The sequence below is a fragment of the Bicyclus anynana genome, chromosome 18 (assembly GCF_947172395.1).
Source record: "Bicyclus anynana chromosome 18, ilBicAnyn1.1, whole genome shotgun sequence".
NCBI lineage: Eukaryota > Metazoa > Arthropoda > Insecta > Lepidoptera > Nymphalidae > Bicyclus > Bicyclus anynana.
In genome coordinates this window covers 6,451,034-6,463,533 of record NC_069100.1, presented here as the reverse complement: position 1 = coordinate 6,463,533, position 12,500 = coordinate 6,451,034, and the positions used below count along the sequence as shown (strand labels likewise).

The window sequence follows — 12,500 nt, the reverse complement described above, 5'->3', positions numbered from 1 at the left end:
TCAGTTTGAAGGCGGTGCCAATCCAGTGTCATGTTTTATTAAAAAATTAAAATACAAACTTTGAAAAGCTCTTGATTTTTTTTTCACATATTTTTTCGTTTTTAACTATAGTGGTGAATCGTTCAATATTGTGCTTACCAAGGTTAAACCTATTAAATTATTATCACTAACTAATGTTAAGTTTTGTTAATTTGTTAAATACTACGATATACACCGCTGTACTATTATGATAATTTAATTTCATTATTTTCGTAACCAGTTGCATAAAATTAGATTTCATGCTTTCACATATCGTACAGTGTAAATAAATAAATTATTTAAACAGTCGGGACCTGTAAAAAAATGTAGACGAACATCATTCTATTCAATATAATAATAGGTCCCGACTGTTTTCTAATTTTCTAATTTTCTAATTGCTTTCTACACACGTGGACTGAGCTTGTTATTTTCTTTTCAGTTTTTGTATAATTTATGCAGTCGGGTTTTTTTATTTGTTTAATTTATTTATTTATTTCACACCTTTTCAGTTACGATAGATATATTTGTTGGTTGCACGTTACAATAACATGTTGCAATAGTAAAAAAAAAAAAAAAAAGTTTTTTTTCACTTCGACTCTATATAGCGTCTCACAGGTAGTGTTGTTGGTTTTTTTTTTTTATTTTTTCATTTCACCTAACTAAGAACACTTGGGTTAACCTTAACCTCCTCCTTTTTTTTTTGAAGTCGGTTAAAAATGTAAATACCCTAAACAACAACAACAACAACAACAACAACAACAACAACAACAACAACAACAACAACAACTAGTCGAGTAGAAAGTGTAGAAAAAGTTGTTCACGAAACACCTCCCCATCCGCCAAAACCCCCCCAAACCGCGGCGGCGGCGACCGCCCCCCACCCCCCCCGCCCCCCCCCCCCCCTCCGAGTCATTTTCGTAGTCGAAAATGTTTTTCCGGCCCGTTTTCGGGACACACAATAAACGAACGGCTCGATTTTTTGATTCGTTCAAAATAACACATACACATGTACACAGATTGCGCCGTCAGCGCGTTTACTACTATGACAGGGTCGTGGCGCGTCGACGTTTGAGGTGATTGTGTGAGAGTCTGGTGGCGCTCGCTTTTCTTCTCGGGTGTCGACGTGACACGGCGCGTGTTGTGCGTGTGCGCGCGTTATCGTGTTTTTGCGATACGTTTGAATTGAATATATACGTGTACGTACGTACATGTTAATATATTAATTTATATGTGTGTGTACGTATGTATATATACGAATGTACAACGTGGTGCGTGCGCGCGCGTACGTTCAAAAAAAAAAAAAACAACGGCGTTGCAACCGACGGAATCGCGTTTGACGCTTTTCCACACCCCGTGTAGTATGTATAATCGTCGTACGGCGAGAAATTCACAAACCACGGTGTCGGTAGCTTGATTTACTGTGTGCGGGGCGGCATCGTGTGTCGCCCTGGAACAATGTGTACTCCCAACTTGATTGAGCAATCAGAGAGTCTGGATGACGGTCTCTCACACTCCGGGCGACGACCCACGTGTGGTTTTCCGCAGAGTCACTGTTAAAACACTTACGGCTTCACTCTAGCAGTGGAGCGCCGTGTGTGGTATGTACGTCTCGTTCATAGAACGTTCAAGTTTCTTTGGGACCCGACGACAGCACTGCGAGAGTGTCTAATGGCATACTTTTCTGTGCGGTCGGAGGACGTGTCCTGTGAGATTGCGTCGTGTACGCTCTTCTTGCACAATGTCGGGCACCGCGCCGCGCTCCGTTCGCCGGAGCCGTGGCGCGATCACGTGCTTCAGAGGCCCTCTGCCACGCACGCACACCACCACCCACTCCCCCGCCTGTCGCGTGCGACGTGTGTCCGTCGAGCTTCCGGGTTGGGGACGAAGTGTGGGTGTGTGTTTGTGGGTCGTGTGGCGGGGGGAAGAGAGCTTAGATAATAATATCAATATCTGCTCCCTGGTTGATCCTGCCAGTAGTTATATGCTTGTCTCAAAGATTAAGCCATGCATGTCTCAGTGCAAGCCGTATTAAGGCGATACCGCGAATGGCTCAATATATCAGTTTTGGTTCCTTAGATCTTACTCGGTTACTTGGATAACTGTGGTAATTCTAGAGCTAATACATGCAATCAGAACTCTGACCAGTGATGGGACGAGTGCTTTTATTAGATCAAAACCAATCGACGGAGGGCCTCGCGTCCGAAGTCGTTAATTTTGATGAATCTGGATAACTTTTGCCGATCGCACGGTCCAGTACCGGCGACGCATCTTTCAAATGTCTGCCTTATCAACTTTCGATGGTAGTTTCTGCGACTACCATGGTTGTCACGGGTAACGGGGAATCAGGGTTCGATTCCGGAGAGGGAGCCTGAGAAACGGCTACCACATCCAAGGAAGGCAGCAGGCGCGCAAATTACCCACTCCCGGCACGGGGAGGTAGTGACGAAAAATAACGATACGGGACTCTTACGAGGCCTCGTAATCGGAATGAGTACACTTTAAATATTTTAACGAGGAACAATTGGAGGGCAAGTCTGGTGCCAGCAGCCGCGGTAATTCCAGCTCCAATAGCGTATACTAAAATTGTTGCGGTTAAAAAGCTCGTAGTTGCATTTGTGCGCCGCGCTGTCGGTGCACCGCATCCGCGGTGATACTGACACGTCTGCGGAGCATATCGTCGGTGAGCCGTCGTTAACGCGACGGTTCAATATCAAAATCCTATCGCGGTGCTCTTCGTTGAGTGTCGAGATGGGCCGACAATTTTACTTTGAACAAATTAGAGTGCTCAAAGCGGGCTCAAAATGCCGCTTGAATATTTCGTGCATGGAATAATAGAATATGATCTCGGTTCTATTTTGTTGGTTTTCAGAACTCCGAGGTAATGATTAATAGGGATAACTGGGGGCATTCGTATTGCGACGTTAGAGGTGAAATTCTTGGATCGTCGCAAGACGAACATCAGCGAAAGCATTTGCCAAAGGTGTTTTCATCAATCAAGAACGAAAGTTAGAGGTTCGAAGGCGATTAGATACCGCCCTAGTTCTAACCGTAAATATGTCATCTAGCGATCCGCCGACGTTACTACAATGGCTCGGCGGGCAGCTTCCGGGAAACCAAAGATTTTGGACTCCGGGGGGAGTATGGTTGCAAAGCTGAAACTTAAAGGAATTGACGGAAGGGCACCACCAGGAGTGGAGCCTGCGGCTTAATTTGACTCAACACGGGAAATCTCACCAGGCCCGGACACCGGAAGGATTGACAGATTAACAGCTCTTTCTTGATTCGGTGGGTGGTGGTGCATGGCCGTTCTTAGTTGGTGGAGCGATTTGTCTGGTTAATTCCGGTAACGAACGAGACTCTAGCCTGCTAAATAGGCGTCGTCATTTAGGTGTGCGCGACTCCGGGTATCTACCACCTCATGGGGTGTTAGGTACCCTGCGCTGCGGATCCTCTACTACGGCACCTTTGTAGCGACGGTCGTGTATGCTGCGGCGTGTTGGGCTCAGAGGGCAACGCTCTACGTCGTTCGGACGACCCTTATCAGGGCCCAAAGGCCGGCCTTGGTTCTTCTGACCAAGGCTTACCGCTCGAACAGCGCCGCTGCGCTCGCCGTTCTGGCGGGCGTGTTGCCGGCAGATCTCGAGGTGATCCGTGCTGCCAGGCTGGATGCGGCGCGTAGTACCGCGGCCAAAGGGGAGTGGAGCAGGCGTAAGCTAGAAATCGGGTCGGCCATGACCCGCGAGTGGCAGGAGCGATGGGCGAATGAGACGAAGGGAAGTGAACTACGTCGATTTTTCCCGGACGTGGCTGGCCGACTCAGGGCGACCTGGGTCGCGCCGGACTATGAGACCTCGCAGGTCCTGACGGGTCACGGCTGCTTCCGGAAGCGCCTGCGTAACATGTGCCTCAGCGAGACTGGCGACTGTGTGTGTGGGCTGGCGGAGGAAGACCTCCACCATGTCCTGTGGGAATGCGGCGAGTACGAGGACCTCCGGAGTGCAATGTTGGAAGGGATCGTCAGAGAAGAGGCGGGACCGGTGTACTACCAGGATCTCGTTAGCTCGGCGGTCAACTTCGGCAAGCTACGGGAGTTCGCGCATCGGTGGCACGCGAGGCGGAGCGCTCTGGACCGTTGACCACCGGTCGAAGGTGATGCATGGACCGCGGCGGGCAAGCGGATCTCAACGTCGTGTGTCGTCCAGCCCCAGAAGGGGGAGAGTGAGTATCAAGGGACAAGGAGCGAAAAGAGAAAACAACTTGTAGGGAGTCAAGAAGGCGTCCCGGGAACACGCAAAGAGCAAGTACCGGGTTCGCCCTCCCTCGATTCGGCCCAAATTACCGAGAGGTTGAAAGGGCCATGGGAGGTGGTGGGTTGTCCCTGTGCGCGACTCCGGTCGCGCAACTCACTGGCGGCGTATTAAAGTTCTTCTTAGAGGGACCGGCGTCTTCGAGGCGCACGAGATTGAGCAATAACAGGTCTGTGATGCCCTTAGATGTCCTGGGCCGCACGCGCGCTACACTGAAGGAATCAGCATGTTCTCCCTGGCCTAGAGGCCCGGGCAACCCGTTGAAACTCCTTCGTGCTGGGGATTGGGGTTTGCAATTATCCCCCATAAACGAGGAATTCCTAGTAATCGCGGGTCATAAGCCCGCGATGATTAAGTCCCTGCCCTTTGTACACACCGCCCGTCGCTACTACCGATTGAATGATTTAGTGAGGTCTTCGGACCGACACGCGGTGGCTTCACGGCCGTCGGCGTTGCTGGGAAGTTGACCAAACTTGATCATTTAGAGGAAGTAAAAGTCGTAACAAGGTTTCCGTAGGGGAACCTGCGGAAGGATCATTAACGTACCGCGTACGCACATGTTTGCGTTTGCGCGTGCTCGTGTTGTCAGAGACGCACCGATCTAACCTCACTCACTCACTCACTCACTCACTCACTCGCTCACTCGTACCACCCAACAAAACGACAACGCATGTGCACAACAAAAAACGAGAAAACGAAAACCATTACCCTGGACGGTGGATCACTTGGCTCGCGGGTCGATGAAGAACGCAGTTAACTGCGCGTCATAGTGTGAACTGCAGGACACATTTGAACATCGACATTTCGAACGTACATTTCGGTCCGTGGAGAAACATCCAGGACCACTCCTGTCTGAGGGCCGGCTGCATAAATACACACACCACACTGTCCACACAGTGCGACACGTGGCGCGTCCGGTGCAGTGCGTGCGTGCGCCGTTCGACGAGAGTGTCTCTCGATCGGCGGCGGCGCACGCGCTCCGCAGGTCCGCTCAAAAATATCACACGTGTGTGCGTGTGCGTGCGTCCGTGCGCGCTCGTCCCACCGACCCTTCCGTTTACGGTGAATCTGTGGCGACGTACGCGCGCACGTGTACGTGCGTGCCGCTGACGCGCACGCGTAGGCGGACTCGACGTCCGGACTCGCGCGGCGGCGCCGTGCGCTCTCGCGGCGCGCCCCTCTCGCCTCGCGGCGGGGGAGCGCGCTCGCGTGCGCGAACGGCGCCGTCGAGCCGACGGATATCGCGTCTGCCTCCACTTTTATCGTTGGCCTCAGATCAGGGAGGATCACCCGCCGAATTTAAGCATATTAGTAAGCGGAGGAAAAGAAACTAACCAGGATTTCGTCAGTAGCGGCGAGCGAACGCGAATCAGCCCAGCACTGAATCGCGCGGCTTTAACGGTCGCGGGAGATGTGGTGTTCGGGAGGTTCCGCTATCTCGCCGTCGCCGCTCCCGTCAAAGTTCGTCTTGAACGGGGCCGCTTTCCCGTAGAGGGTGCCAGGCCCGTAGCGACGGAGCGAGGCGGCGAGAGGGACGCTCCTCAGAGTCGGGTTGCTTGAGAGTGCAGCCCTAAGTGGGTGGTAAACTCCATCTAAGGCTAAATATTACCGCGAGACCGATAGCGAACAAGTACCGTGAGGGAAAGTTGAAAAGAACTTTGAAGAGAGAGTTCAAGAGTACGTGAAACCGTTCAGGGGTAAACCTGCGAAACTCGAATGAACGAACGGAGAGATTCATCGACATCCGACGGCGCGCGGGCGCGCGCCTCGATGTCGCGCGCGTGCCCCCTCGCGGGTGCCGCGGCGCGGCACGGGTCGCGTCCGTCCAGTACCGTCGGCGTCGTGCACTTCTCTCTCAGTAATGCATCGCGACCCGTTCGACGTCGGCTTGAGCGCCGTCCGATTCGCCCAGCGGCGGGCTCGCGCCCTCCGCTGGACCGCGACGGTGGCCGGCCGGCTGTCGGACGGTATAGAAGTGAACCGCGCACGCGCCTCGCGCGCGTCCGGCCCGACGCAAGCTCGCGCCGTACACACTGAAGGTCGCGGTCCTGCCTGAGCGCGGACCGCGACGCGGCGCCGCTGCTGTCGCAGCCGTGACGTCTCGGACCGTGCGCGTCTCAGTCTGCGATGAGTCATTTTCGGGCACTCGCAGGACCCGTCTTGAAACACGGACCAAGGAGTCTAGCATGTGTGCGAGTCATTGAGTTGTCTTTGTCACAAAACTGAAAGGCGCAACGAAAGTGAACGTAGGGAGGATGGAGCGCCGGTCCCGGTCGGCCTCCCGCACTCCCGAGGCGTCTCGTTTCCAATCCGTGAATGCAGGCGCGCTCCGAGCACAGATGCTGGGACCCGAAAGATGGTGAACTATGCCTGGTCAGGTCGAAGTCAGGGGAAACCCTGATGGAGGACCGTAGCGATTCTGACGTGCAAATCGATCGTCGGAACTGGGTATAGGGGCGAAAGACTAATCGAACCATCTAGTAGCTGGTTCCGTCCGAAGTTTCCCTCAGGATAGCTGGCGTCGACAGCGACAGTCCCATCCGGTAAAGCGAATGATTAGAGGCATTGGGGCCGAAACGACCTCAACCTATTCTCAAACTTTAAATGGGTGAGAGCTCCGGCTTACTCGAACGATGAAGCCGGAGATCTGATGACGGTGCCAAGTGGGCCAATTTTGGTAAGCAGAACTGGCGCTGTGGGATGAACCAAACGTAGTGTTAAGGCGCCTAAAAAACGCTCATGGGACACCATGAAAGGCGTTGGTCGCTCATGACAGCAGGACGGTGGCCATGGAAGTCGGAATCCGCTAAGGAGTGTGCAACGACTCACCTGCCGAAGCAACCAGCCCTGAAAATGGATGGCGCTGAAGCGTTTTGCCTATACAATACCGTTACGGGCAAGTGGGACGCGCGCTCCTCGGACGCGCGTCATTATGCCGTAACGAGTAGGACGTGCGCGGCGGAGAGCGCAGAAGGGTCTGGGCGTGAGCCCGCTTGGAGCCTCCGTCGGTGCAGATCTTGGTGGTAGTAGCAAATACTCCAGCGAGGCCCTGGAGGACTGACGTGGAGAAGGGTTTCGCGTGAACAGTAGTTGCTCGCGAGTCAGTCGATCCTAAGCTCAAGGAGAGATCTTATGTCGATGCGGCGTGTTTTCTTTTGTGACAAACAACGCCCGTTGAGCGAAAGGGAATCCGGTTCCTATTCCGGAACCCGGCAGCGGAACCGTTTCAACAATCGTTCCCTCGTTTCAAAGCGAGCGTTCGACGGGGTAACCCAAAGTGGCCTGAAGACGCCGCCGAGGGGTCCGGGAAGAGTTTTCTTTTCTGCCTGAGCGTTCGAGTTCCATGGAATCCTATAGAAGGGAGATATGGTTCGGAACGCGAAGAGCACCGCATTTGCGGCGGTGTCCGGATACTCTCTGCGGACCTTGAAAATTCAGGTGAGGGATGTACGTGGAGATGTCGCGCCGGTTCGTACCCATATCCGCAGCAGGTCTCCAAGGTGAAGAGCCTCTAGTCGATAGAATAATGTAGGTAAGGGAAGTCGGCAAATTGGATCCGTAACTTCGGAATAAGGATTGACTCTGAGGACCGGGGCGTGTCGGGTTTGGACGGGAAGCGGATGCGGCCGGTGCCGGGCCTGGTCGATGCTCGTGCGTCTCTCGGGGCGCTCGGGCGGAATCCGGACCCGCGTTCCGGCCTTCCGCGGATCTTCCTAGCCGTAAGGCCGCGTCGGTTTCGTCTCGTGCGCGACCGGCGCGGTTCTGTACGACCGCCGTTCAACGGTCAGCTCAGAACTGGCACGGACAAGGGGAATCCGACTGTCTAATTAAAACAAAGCATTGCGATGGCCCTCGCGGGTGTTGACGCAATGTGATTTCTGCCCAGTGCTCTGAATGTCAACGTGAAGAGATTCAAGCAAGCGCGGGTAAACGGCGGGAGTAACTATGACTCTCTTAAGGTAGCCAAATGCCTCGTCATCTAATTAGTGACGCGCATGAATGGATTAACGAGATGCCCGCTGTCCCCCGCAGCGGTCGGACGTGTTTGCGCGAGCTCCGCGAATTTTTCGATCTCATAAATTCATTTCCTCGGAAATATTAGTGCTTCGCAAACGTGAAAGTGCTCAATGTGCTTGTGTTAACGCCGCCTACCCCCTGGTTGGACGTTCATCCCTCGGGAGCACAGGGATCATCACGAGACAGGACTCCATCAGTTAAGTTAGGTTAAGTTAGCATAGTTTTACTTGTAATTAGTCGTGTAAAATCTTGTTAGTATTATATTTGACAATTTGCGTAGTGTATATAATTTAGGTTTAGGTTAGGGCATACCTGTGCACTACTATTAGGTTAGATAGTTAGTTTAGGCTACCACGTGCGACGCACATGTTCGCACGTGGTTTTTAGGTTATAGTGTCATTGACAGTGACGTTGTCAGTTGCGGTGACGTTGACTTTGACATTGACGGTGACGTTTGACGTTAACAGTGACGTTGAAGTTGAGTTGACTTTGGCAGCTGGTGGACACTGAGTCGGACCAACTTCAGTTTGGTTCGGCCGTTTCGTTACAAGAACTCTGCGCAGCTCAATACACGAACTCTGCGCAGCTCAATACACGAACTCTGCGCAGCCTAACACTTGGTCTCTGCACGAAGGCGCGCTATGGACAGTGATGAGGAGGATCGCGGAGGGCCTGCGGGGTCTCCCTTTACCCCGCGTGCCGCCCTTTCTCGGACCCCACCTTCAGGTTTCGCAGCGCTCAGACCAGATGATGATATGGCGATCACGCCAACCGTCGCTTCGGGTCGCCCTCAGCCGCCTACTGCTGCCCTGAAGCGCCCACTCACGTCGCCGGGGGATCACCAACCGACTGAGAAGGTGCGCTTGTGCCGACCAGGTATGCAGGCGCCCCCGCCACCGGCGCCGCAGATGCAGCGCCGTCAGATAACCGCTGCAACTCCGTCGCAGCCGACCTCTGACTCGGAGGACGAGCAAGGTGCCAGGAAACGGGCGCTAATGACCTGCTCAAAGTTGGAGCTGTTGGACCGAGTTAACACCGAGCTACAATCCATCGGCACTGTAATCAGCAGCTCACTGTCGAGGTTAAATAAGGAGAGTACAAACTCAATCAGAGACAGCGTCCAAGACACGCTGGCGGTGGTCGCAGCCCTCACTCTACGGCTAGCGGAAACGGAGGCTGAACTAGGCCGCGCACAATTGAAAATAGCAAACCTAGAAGCCCGCGCCCTCCTGTCGCCCCCCCCGTCTGTCCCAGCAGCAGCCCCAGCAGCAGCCCCAGCAGCAGCTCCAGCAGCGCCTTCATACGCAACGGCGCTGAAGTTCAAAAGAGGTGCCACCTCGGTCCCCATCCCTCAGGAGCAAGGCCCGGTGCTGGCATTCTACCCGGCCGCCGACAGTGTGGACAAGTTGAAGACTGCTGAGGACACTAAGGCGGAATTAAAGAGGGTCGTTGACCCGCGTGCCCTGGATGTCCAAGTGACAAAAGTACGGAAGATTGGGAACGCTGGGGTTATTGTGCAAACGACCTCTAATGAATCTGCCGTCCGTCTACGCAGCGCGGCCCCTCCAACCTTACGGGTCAGTGAGCCAAAGCGCAACCAGCCCAGGCTCTGCATTAGGGGCGTGGACGGTGACCCTTCGCCGGACAGCATAATCGAGGCCATACACGACCAGAACCTGCGCGGTTCCGTATGGACAGTTGAGAAATTGAAAGCACAGGCGAAGCTTTATAAGAGGCGTGGCCGTGAGGGTACCACGAATGTAGTAGTGGAGTGCTCGCCCGCCCTTAGGGAGGTATTGCTAAGAAAAGAGCGCCTATTCATAGGCTGGCAAGCGGTCGAGGTGACAGATTACCTCCAGGTAACGTGCTGCTCCAAGTGCCAAATGTACGGGCACCCGGAAAAATATTGCAAGTCCAAGGAGGAGACCTGTGGGAAGTGTGGCTTGACCGGACACAGGAAGGACTCGTGCAAGGCTGAAGCGACAAGATGCGCCACCTGCCACAAATTTGGCCGCGATGGCGCCGGTCTCCACCCCACTGCGTCAAGGGACTGCCCAGCAAGACACTACGCAGAGCAGCGGGCAGTCCAGTCTATCAACTATGGCCGCCCCTAGTGGGCCAACAATTATGAAGATCGGACAGCTCAACTTAAATGGCGCAGTGCTGGCTACGAGTGAGCTTCCGTCGCTCGCGCGGGAGCTGGGGCTGGACGTTGTTCTTATCCAAGAACAGCACTCTCAGCCCCTCCCCGGCCTCATCCAGCACGGTGATTCAGCTATGGCCGGCATCGTAGTAGTGGCGTCGGATTTGGCAGTGGTGGCCCTTGACCACCTGTCCACTAGCCACTGCATGGTCGCCTTGCTAAGAAGGGGTGCCTTGGAAGTGGCGCTAATATCAAGCTACTTCCAGTACTGCGAATCCATAGACGGGCACTTGGCGCACGTGGAGACGGTACTGGACTCCCTAGGGCGTGGAGTACCTATCATCTTTGGCGGGGATGTCAACGCGCACTCTCCATGGTGGTATAGCCTTCCCCACCAGTACACAGGCCGGGGTCCGGAGGTTGAACACCGAAGAAGGTCCGTGGAAGAATTCCTCACAACCCGGGATCTGGTCCTCCAAAATGTTGAGGGCCAGCCTGCAACCTTCAGCGGCCCCAACGGTGAGTCAAACGTCGACCTGACACTCACCACTAAACGCGTCAGAGTGACGAACTGGAGAGTGCGCGTCGGGATGTCCACAAGCGACCACCGCATCATCACCTTCGACGTCACAGGAATAGATGGCCCTTCACGCCGGGGTTCAGCATGCGCTGAGCTTGTCGACGGTGGGCCGCCGCGCTACCGGGAGAACGGGGTGGATTGGTCCCGCTTCCAATCCGCGGTCAGCGCGCGAGTAGGCAACCTGGACATGCGAAAGGATGCATCGGGCCTCGCCCGAGACTTCACAGACGCAGTGTCGTGTTCTGCCTATGAATGCCTGGGATTGCGTGGTAGGAACAGAGATAGAGGATATGAATGGTGGAACGACAGTCTGGACGCCATGCGCAGGAAAGTCGGTCGGCTTCGCTGCAAGTGGTTGAAAGCGAGAAGAGTGGGTGGGCCGGAGGAAGAGAGGATACGAGGCACATTCCACGAGGAACGCAGGAAGTATAGACACCTAATGGTGGAGACGCAGAACAGCTTCCATCTCCGGATGGCTGAGTCGGGTAACGACGACCCTTATGGTCAGGCGTATCGGGCTGCCAGCGGGCGGTTCCGTCCTCCCGCTAACGTCATCAACGGCATCCGGTATGCGGACAGCCATCCGGTGAGTGTCGGTGAGGCCGTGGATAACCTGCTGCGCGCTCTGTGTCCGGACGACGACCCGTCTGGGGACTCAGCGTACCACAGGGAGGTCCGGATCGTGGCCTCCATCATTCCGACTGGCTGCGACGCGTCTTCACCCAGTCGTGACGCGCTGGGAGGCATAGTTAGGTCCCTGCCTAACACGGCACCGGGGATCGATGGGATCACGGCACGAATGGTGAAGCGTATATGGACTGTAGCGGCTGCGGAACTCGTGTACGTGATTGGAAAGTGTGTGCAAGAAGGGGTGTTTCCCGACGTATGGAAGAATGGGAGGCTTATCGTTCTGCCGAAAGGCAACGGTAAGCCAATGTCCGACCCGAAGGCGTATCGCCCGATCACGCTCCTCCCTGTTTTTGGTAAAATTTTAGAACGCGTCTTATTATGGTGTGCGCCCCAGATTACCAGTGGGATCTCCCCCTGCCAGCACGGCTTTACAAGGGGCAGGTCCACCGTAACGGCGTTGAACGAGATCCTAAGCACGGCAAAGAAAGTTTCATCAAAGTACGTTCAAGCGATTTTTCTGGACATCTCTGGTGCCTTCGACAATGCCTGGTGGCCGATGATTCTCCTCAAGTGCAAGCGAGGCGGTTGTCCGCCTAACATCTATCGGATGTTATCGGACTACTTCCGCGGAAGACGTGTGGGGATGTTCGTCGGTGACCGGGTGCAGTGGAAGGTGTCCACGATGGGATGTCCTCAGGGATCCGTGCTGGGTCCCACTTTGTGGAACGTCCTGCTCGACGACTTGCTTCGGTTGCCGCAACCGGGGGGGGTCAAGGTTGTTGCGTACGCGGATGACATCACCGTA

General features: G+C 54.5%; 1 non-coding gene and 2 pseudogenes across 1 annotated transcript; all 3 read left to right on the top strand.

The window, feature by feature from the left end:
• The first annotated feature begins 1,972 nt into the window (after positions 1 to 1,972).
• On the top strand, positions 1,973 to 4,865 carry LOC128199049 (small subunit ribosomal RNA; annotated as a pseudogene).
• A 165-nt stretch (positions 4,866 to 5,030) lies between these two features.
• Positions 5,031 to 5,187, top strand: LOC128199123 (5.8S ribosomal RNA). The gene has a single exon (XR_008251800.1). It is a non-coding gene; the product is annotated as a 5.8S ribosomal RNA (ribosomal RNA).
• A 404-nt stretch (positions 5,188 to 5,591) lies between these two features.
• The window catches only part of LOC128199078 (large subunit ribosomal RNA), a 10,225-nt pseudogene continuing 3,316 nt past the window's right edge, over positions 5,592 to 12,500 (top strand).